Source organism: Lepisosteus oculatus, chromosome 9 (genome assembly GCF_040954835.1).
Source record: "Lepisosteus oculatus isolate fLepOcu1 chromosome 9, fLepOcu1.hap2, whole genome shotgun sequence".
NCBI lineage: Eukaryota > Metazoa > Chordata > Actinopteri > Semionotiformes > Lepisosteidae > Lepisosteus > Lepisosteus oculatus.
This window is the reverse complement of record NC_090704.1, coordinates 993,349-1,002,331: the sequence shown is the minus strand read 5'-3', so window position 1 is coordinate 1,002,331 and position 8,983 is coordinate 993,349. Positions and strand designations below refer to the sequence as shown.

Below are 8,983 nucleotides of genomic sequence, written 5' to 3'. Positions count from 1 at the left end.
GCTGCTTTTTTTTCTACCAGAAAGTGCATCTTATGTACAATTTTCGACTTAATAAGCCAGGGTCCAGATGAATAGGTTCTTGACAGTTATGAATGGGGGCCTGGTTACATTAAGGCAATGAGGGAGGAAAACTGCAGGTTTTAAACTGTGTTTGAATAAATCATCACCAGATGCATTGTGGTTCCACAACTGTGGGCTTGAACCCTGTGACCATGTGACCTCTGGTTGCCCAGCAACCAAGTCTTAGGCATCCTCTGGAATATTAAGACAATTTTGGTAGCAGTAAGTTTGCAGAAGTGCAGTGATCTGCAGTAGGCCTGAAAAGACTCTCTCATTAGAGGCACTTTGCTCTGTGCAAAACATCTATATTCACAGGAAGAGAAGGCTCAGCTGTGGGGGTATGGAATAGAGTGCGTAGGGAAAAAAAAATCTAAAAAAAGAGTCAGGGAGGGAAGTCAATATCAAGGCAGTGCATTGAAAATAGTTTCAATTTTCTGGATTATTAATTCAAATTCACATTCACAGACCAGTTAAAATTAAAAGAGCGCACTCCACTCTTGTGATTTAAATTAAACATTATACTCTGCTTCACGAGACTAAATTAAAAAGCTTACTCCGTGTGCCAAAAATCTCATTTTCTAGCTAATGAAGGTAAGAGGTGGCGTGTACGCGCAAGCCTGAACTGGGAAAGAGCTGGAATGACTACACCTGTTTCACTGGGGAGCAGGTTTATTAGTGTTACAGAAGTCTGCTTGCAGTCGGGCACAGAGATATGCAGTGAGAACAGGAGCTCCTTTGTTTTGACAGAAAAGACTGCAGCAAATGAATGACGTTGGAGCTAGGTGTGAAATGCGAAGGTACCAAATTAACTGCAAAGGTAATTACTGTTCTAATTCTGCATAAACATGTGCCCCGAAAAATCATTAATAGTTCTGGAAAGTAATGTTGGTGATTAAATGAAGCGGCGTGCATCATTGAGCACAACTAAGCTACTTTAATTACATCTGAAAGCTGGGGAGAGGCGGTGGCTAATTGAAGTTAGCACAAGGTTCCTGAATGACCAACATTAGCCTTGTTGGATCAGTTCAACTCATTTAATTGTGTTCTTGTTAAAATAACAGGCTTTTTCCTTAGCGCTTGTTTGTCATAACAGCTGCGTACCTAAAAGGGGCATTTACTCAGAGCCGACTGGTGGCTTCAAGAGCGCCATGCACCCCTCGGCCTCCCCTCACCACCGCGACAATTTACAACGTCATGAATCGGAGCTCTCGCTTGTGTGCGTGACCTTAGACCATAAGCACTCCAGAGATTAAATTTTACGAGATTTATAGCTCCATTATCCTCAAAGCTTAATATCTAATGATGGCTGCTTCATTTAGCATTTATAAAGTCACGTATCAAAGCCGGAATGATAGAATTTTCCATCTGATGCTGCCTACCTGTTGTTCTGTATTATTATTTAGGTGTTATTTCATTATACTGATTGTGTTTTTCCCCCAGATAGCTCTCATGTGGTGCTGTGCTGTGAATTCAGTGTGTGCCACAGTACTTGCTTTTTACTTTACTTTTTAAAACATGAATGGATGAGTCGTGTAGCATGATTTTTCTTCATCTCCTCCTCTTCTTTCTCCATGAGCAGATGACACTTTTGTTCTGTGTCCTCTGGAAGGAAAAGGGTTATGACTCAAATATTCAGATCCTCATTGGCACTGACTAACTCAATGCAATGGGTTTCTTCAGAATCAACGATGAAATACAAACCAGAGAATAGGAGGCATTTCTTTACACAGAGGGTAATGGGAGTGTGGAATGAGCAGCCCAGTCATACTGTTGAAGCCAGTCCCTTCTTTCAAGAAACATCTGGGACAATTAGCTACTAGCAAGCAAACGGGCTAGATGGGCAACCTCCCATGTTTTAATATGTCTTATGTTCTGATGTTCCAGCTGCAGCATGTCTTGTGAAAACAATGGAACAAGGCAATATTGACTCACACAATATTTACATCACAGTTTCCATTAACTGTGACAGAATGGAGGTTCACCCAAGATCCACTCTTAGCTAGATGTTTTTGCTTTATAGGGACCAGAGGGTGGCCTGGTCTGGAAATAAAAGTCAGTATCAATAAATGACAACCAGGTGGAGCTCTGAGCAAAGTAAAACTGGGGAGAAATCAAGGTAGTCCTGAAAACCTCCAGGAAGCACCGTGACCTTCCTGTACTCGTCTCTTGTTAGTCACAGCCCAACAGGACGTCCAGTTGCAGTGGGATTACTCAATCGTGCAGTGAGCAGAGAGTTTCCTGGAGACCTTAAGGTGTAGTTTGAGAGATTGCATTATTCCTGTTGCAAATTCAGGGGTTTAGCATTGTAGCATTTTTCACAAGAGCTGCTGTTGTTTCAACACTGACCGATTTTGTGACTCTTTTCCTGGCTTCTGTACTGTGATTAGCAATGGCTTTCTTCTCTCTTTATAGGATGAAGTTGCATTATGGTGATGCTGAAAAACAACAATAATCATAGTAGCAATATTCATAATAATTTGTGCAACACATGCGTTGCGTGCTATATGTATTGCTTGTCATTTTTTCAATTACTTTTACTGTGGTTAAGAGCTTGTTTCTAGCCTTGAGGAAAACTACTTAGCTCATTAAGCCTCACCCACCTCCTTCTTTTCATTAGCTCGGCAGTTATGCATGGACAGAATCAGTTCACCAGCGGGACCTCATGACAAAACTCCGACGCACTGCAGTGCGGCCAACATTAGCTTCTCAGTGATTGTAAGTAACATCTTGACCATTCTTCCTATTTAACACTGCTGTGGCAGAATGTGGTCAGAGATCCCAGCCTAATGAGCTACTGGCAGAGGTGTTTTTCAATAAAAATTAGGAAAAGTATGGAAAAATCATACGTGTTATTGAAATCGTTTGCTTAAGGTATTTTCACAGAATTTCAATTTTCTTACTCCAAGGTAAAAATGTACGTTTTTCAGCTTGATTACTTCTTGTTCTTTCCTGGGCCTCAATGTTTGGATTGATTTGTAATTAACAACGTGTAGCCTGATACAGTCAGATCTCAGAAGCCTAGCAAGGATGGGTCTGGTCAGTATGGGGACAGGAAACGTTTTAAGAAAACTGGGTTGATGGTGTTGGGAAATGGGTAGCTGGTGCTCTTCCCACTAAGCCAGAACTTGCAGACCAACACTATTATATTAGACACACTACTACATTATAGCATAACAGCAGACTGGGGAAACTGTGCTATAGGAAACGATGTCCTTTAGATCAAACATTAAACTGATTCTGGCTGATTGGTCATTAAAAGAGGGAAGGATGCTGACTAGATCCCACTCCGGGCTTCTACAGTCTGGCTGTTATGGAGCGTCTTTCAGGACCCTATGCAGGCGACACAATCTGGAAGGGAGTGAACGCACACAGGGAGGAGACGAGGAACTGGGCTGGTAGAAGAGGGGGGGGGGTTTGGTGTGATGAAGGTGCTCCGGGGGGCGTAGTCCAGGCGAACTGTCCAAAAAGGGAGTCCGAAGGGAAGTGGTGCAGGCAGATGTCCAGAGCGGGGTGATCGATCCAAGACGAAGAAGACAAAGTTAAAAGCCGGAGCGGGATCCAGTGAAGGGTCGGAGGGAAAAAGGGGAAACGGAACAATGCGCTCCAGGTCCCGGACTCAGCTGGTTCAGGACACCTAGGAGGCGAACGCCACCTGAGCCGCGGACGTAGGGCGACTCGGTGATAGGCAGGCCACCGGGAATCCGTGTTCCAGTTCAGAGCCCGGAACAGAGTGAGCGTCTGGCCTTTGTAGGGAAGCTGGAACAGGGAGCAGGTGCACAAAATCAACTAAAAAGTGAATGACCCGGAGAGCCCTTTAAGGGGGATGGACTACAGTCGTGTCACTGGCTCTCTGAAGCATCCTCTGAATTCAGCTTCCACGCCCCGGCAGGTGCCACACTCTGAATCAGAGCGGGACAGAAAGGCGAGGCCTGTCTTTCTACAGCTCCCTTTCTCCCCCCTGCGCTCCTCATCACTGTCCTTCTTTGTTTCGGCTTAAAAACGGTCAAGGGGCCAAGGCATCCCTCAAAGGACATTTCGGATGCAGCTCTAATTTAGTTTTAATCTGCACGAGTTGTTTCCTTTTCCTCTGTTAATTTGTAATGTGTTGTGGTGACCCTGGGCAGCAGGTGTCCACTCCGCTGTGAGCTACTCATCAATAACGATGGACAGGGCACAAGGTGACCCTCCCAGTGTGTCCACTCACCTTGCACACGGACGCCACCTCTCTCCCCCAAGTCTCTTCTCCTGCGAGTCATGCGAGTCAAATATCCTCCAGAGCGGCGGTCTCGAAAAAACGCCACTGATTGTAACTATTTATCATCTAGCTTCCTCCAACATGACCGTGATGGGTAATAATGTCTGCTCGGGGATTTCCTCAAGCAGAAAGCGCCAGTTGCCGTGCTGGCGTCCGGGAAGCCCTGCGCGGCTGGAGAGAGCGCGCGAGCGAGGGAGCGCGGACAGGCTGCGGCGGCGGTGCCTCTCGCGGGCCGGCCCGGGGGCGCGCGGGGTCACTCCTGCCGCGCAGGCCGCACCTCTCCCCGGGAGTCCACACCCACTGGACACGCGGCAGGGCGGCTCCTGCGCCACACGCTTCCCGAAATCCAAGGTTCTCCCTGCCGGCCTGGGGAGATGTGCGGTCGGCAGGAGGCTCCTGGTCACTGCGGGCCCCGCCGTCGTTCCTTTGGTATTTTGCTGTCGCTCCAGTTCAGCTCTGTCATCCTTCAACCCAGTTTAAATTAACAGGTAATTTGTAAATGTCACTTCGGGTTAGGCAGCTCATTTTGTTTCTACACCACCAATCCAAGGCCTGCAACTAATTTTTCTTGTCTTCTTTTAATAAGATTTTCATTTATAAATAGAATTATGCTCAGCAAAATAAATTAAGGTAAGTGATGCACAGAACTGGTAGCAGCCTTTCACATTCATGGAATTTCAAGCACCTTCAATCAGAGCGGATTAATAAAAACACTTCAAAGGACAAATTTCATTTCAGCCGTAGACAGCTTTTGGTTAATATTTAATTTGAGTAACGGAGATTATGGTCAGAAATGTAATTTCTAATATCTAAATTAATTTCTGCAACAAAACCATTAATGTGACTTGATAGGCTCTGTGTTTCAAGAGTGTAACTAATTACTTGGCTGGGCATTAAAAAAGGAGAAGTACAAAATAAAAAAGGTAATTTGTCTTACCTTTCATTTGCAAATCATCAAAGATAATTAATTTAATTCAATTTAAATATGATCAGCCTTATTACTGCAGGCAAGCTTAATAATGCGTTTCGATTTTTTGCTGCTCTTTTCTTCCAGCCTTTTGTGACGTCCTTTTCGTGCACCATGCATATGGGGAAAAAGTTCTTTCTCTAATGACAAAATGCATCTCTATTGACCTACTTAACATTATATAACCAGCACCTGCAAACAGCTTGCAGCACGCACCAGGACGATGCTCTGCAAAGCAGCGAGGTGTTGCAATATCAGAATCTGTTTATTAGCTAGAATTCGAACAATAGCAAGTCACTGATTCAGAGCTGCGTGTGTTGTGCCATGGCCCATGAGCTCATTGTAGGTTGCAAATTCATTAATACTGTTTGAATGTAATAATCAGTCATTCTCATCCTTTTTCGCCCAGACATTGGTATTCTAATCCTCACCCTGCCCATACCTGGAGGTAATAACTCAATAAATTGAAACTAATACATTTCACCCCACCCTTATTCTGCCACCTCTGTTTTTATGGGTGTAGGACTGATGGACATTTGGTTCATGGAATTTCTGGCTTAATTACCTGCAGCTTTTCTGTATTAATAGCACTGTGACAAATAACACGCTTGGTCTGCCAGCCGGGAATGAGTGATAATGCTTCTGGAATCTGCTGCAGGAGACCGGGGTGTCAAGAAAGAAGAAAAATAAATAATAGAGCTTTGTTTATTCTAGTCTGTCTAATTTTCTTCCGTGCATGCTTTTCACATCTTTAAAGCGTTGGTTAGCAGGTTTGCATTTGTTACTCATGTGCGGTTCTTAACAAACGCTCTCCACGTTACAAAAGTTACAAAGATCACAAGGATCCGAGCCATGACGTTAAAGCCGGCTTCCTGGCTGCTTGAAAGAAACGGCTGGATAAGGTCCTGGGATCAACTGTCTTCTAGCAACCAAACAAGCTCTGTGGTCCAAAAGGCATCTTCTAATCTGTAACCTTATATTCCTACAGTGTATTCTTATATTCATGAGATGGACATAAAGCTTTAGACTGTTATTTACCGTAGCCTATATTCTACTAAGAGTTTTAACCAGCACAGTAACGGTCTCTAATGTCCTTAGATGCACTCTGCTATAAAATATTTAACATTTAATTTGTATTTTAATACCTTTCAGTACTTGTCAAGGCACCAGGACGTTGGGGGAATTTTAAAGGCCCTCTTCTAGGAAATTTAATTAGCGGCATTTATATGAAAACATTTTTTTTTGAGAAGTAAAACAAAGAAACAAGTCAATACAATGCATAAGGGCCAGACAATGATTTGCATTCCCTTCTCGGCTTTATTTAATACGAGCACTAGTTTCTGTTCCCCTATAATGGGGAAAAAAGCTGCAGGTAGATGATTTTGGAGGAAAAGATTTCCTGATTTTCCCTCTGCATGACTGACAGCACGTTGTGTTGATTAATTCCACGACAAAGGAGACGTCTGATCGGAGGTGACGAGCCTGGCTGTGCTTGACCTTGCCTTGACGTGACCCAGAGGTTAGACAGTGCTGGCGCAGGAGCCCAGGAGCAGCCCCAGCTGGCCTGTGTTGATACACAGGTACTGTAGGTCCAGGGCTGACGGACAGGAAATGGAATGGGAATACCTGTCCCCCAATCTCTTGAAAATGCAAACATAAAAAAATTGTGAGAAACTAAAAGACAACAGTGACAAGGTTTTTATGAACACAGTTCTGAAAATCTGCCTACAAACAAGCTCAGTGTATTCACTGTTCACATGGGGAATTGCATGAGAATTGCAGTTTCATAAATCTACTTGACACAGAGTGGGGAGAGGCTGCACTGTTGTTCGTTAGGTACTGAAAAACAGGAAAGGCACTGCTCAGGGGTGAGGCCACACTTCCCAATGCAGATAGGAACTGTAAAGAGACAGGGGTACCAACCTGAGTGTGGGGCCAGCGTAGCATGAGGAAACTGGCACCTTCTAGCAACACTGATCAGAGTGTTGAAGGATTTCTGGATGTGTACAGATTGTCAGGCCTGAGGAAAGGTTTTCATCATTTTATCTATCTGTTCAACTGTCAATTTGAGACATTTTTACCCCAATATAGACGCTTTTTTACTGTTTATAAATATTATGAGAATCTCTTACATACAGATATGTTAAGTGGAAATGCAAATGTCTTAAATTACAAAAACTGAAGGTCAAACTACTATACTGTAGATGCACTAAAGTAACTTTGTTGAAAGTCCTACACTCACTGAATATTTTTTTAATAGAAAGAGACTGTAATTTATTCCATTCAGCCGGCCCTTCCTATTGAAACAATTCTCCAGGTATGATGATTTTTAAGAGACATGTGGTGATGTGTCAAAAGCAAACTCAGGTTTAGAATTGAAAACAAAATGCAAGAGACCCTGATTCCGCCTCGAATGCATCTCGAATCACTCTTGGCTTGGATCCTCATCTTAGCATCGTCCACCGCAGAGCTGGGGATACTTGGGGGGCCTGGTGTACCCGATGTGTGAACCAGTGGACAACCTATCCACTGGCTGCACGTGTCCACAGCGTTGGTGTAAGAGTTCTGTTTCAATGTGCTTTTGCACATTCGTAACACAACGGGGGAGCAGGTTGCACGTCTTGCAGGGCTTTCGGGGTCTGGAACAGCCTGAACAGCCATGTGGCTTCATCGAGAAAGAGCTGAGTCAGATCCTCAGATCAATTAGCTGCCAAAAAGGAGAGATGGGCTGAGTGGCCACTCTTATTGGAACATGTCCCTTATGTTGCAGAACCATTAAGCAGCCATTACAAAGGTGTAATTTTTGTATATCTTTCTTGAGTATACAATGTTCTTGCGCATACTGAATCTGCTACAATTTGACCCATGGAATAGGTCAGACAAGAAAACAGCCTGTCAGTTTCATCACTTGCTTTTACAGAACTTTCCTTGACTGCAGAGTTCTAGCCAGACTTCACTTTATGTTAAAATAACAAGTAACTGGAGTCTGATTGGATTCATTGTGCCATTGCTTAGCTTTCAGTACACTGTCACAAAGCAAATGGCCCATTGTTTGTGCTCTGTCCAAGGGGAGATTTAAATGAAGGAATTCCAACTGACTTCATCTCTGAAACCTTCGATTCTGTATGTAGAGGCACTGTATGTAGAGGCACTGTCACACTCTCCACAGCTAGAGGGCGCTCCTACTCTGTCCTGTTCTTAGTTTCCCTGTGCTTTTCTTGTCCTTCCGGTGTGTCTTTGTTTGGGGCTATATATTTCCGGGTCACCCTTTCCTCCTAGCTCAGCATTGAGGGTTTGGATGTCTTGAGACCCGCCCAGCGCCAGGTCGTTTCCTCCGCGGCCTGAGGCCATACAGTAGGTTTCTACCCGACATCGTCTGACCTCCTGAGCCCAGGTTAAACCCCGTTTTGCCACTACGCATGGGGTCTTTTGCTCTCCTGACCATTCCACGCTTGCCTTTCCCACATCCGTGACACTTAGTTATTGGCTTGGTGCATGATGCATGTGTTTTGGGAAGAAGTAACCTCACAGGAAATATAAGCCCTCCAAAATGAAAAAATAGGAAAGAAATCCTCACCAATAAGCAAGGTGGTACTCTGAAACAGGAGCAGGTTCCTGAGAGCTGACAAGTTACCCTTCCTCTCATTTTGGGGGGAATTCCAGCTAGAGCTGTTTCTGTGAATGGCATCACTTTCTAAGAG

At 44.2% G+C, this 8,983-nt stretch overlaps 1 long non-coding RNA gene across 1 annotated transcript; it reads left to right on the top strand.

Moving 5' to 3' along the window:
* The first annotated feature begins 292 nt into the window (after positions 1-292).
* On the top strand, positions 293-5,946 carry LOC107078356 (uncharacterized). The gene is made up of 5 exons (XR_001479304.2): positions 293-398; positions 808-877; positions 2,678-2,775; positions 5,692-5,730; positions 5,871-5,946. It is a non-coding gene; the product is annotated as an uncharacterized lncRNA (long non-coding RNA).
* The last annotated feature ends 3,037 nt before the right edge of the window (positions 5,947-8,983 follow it).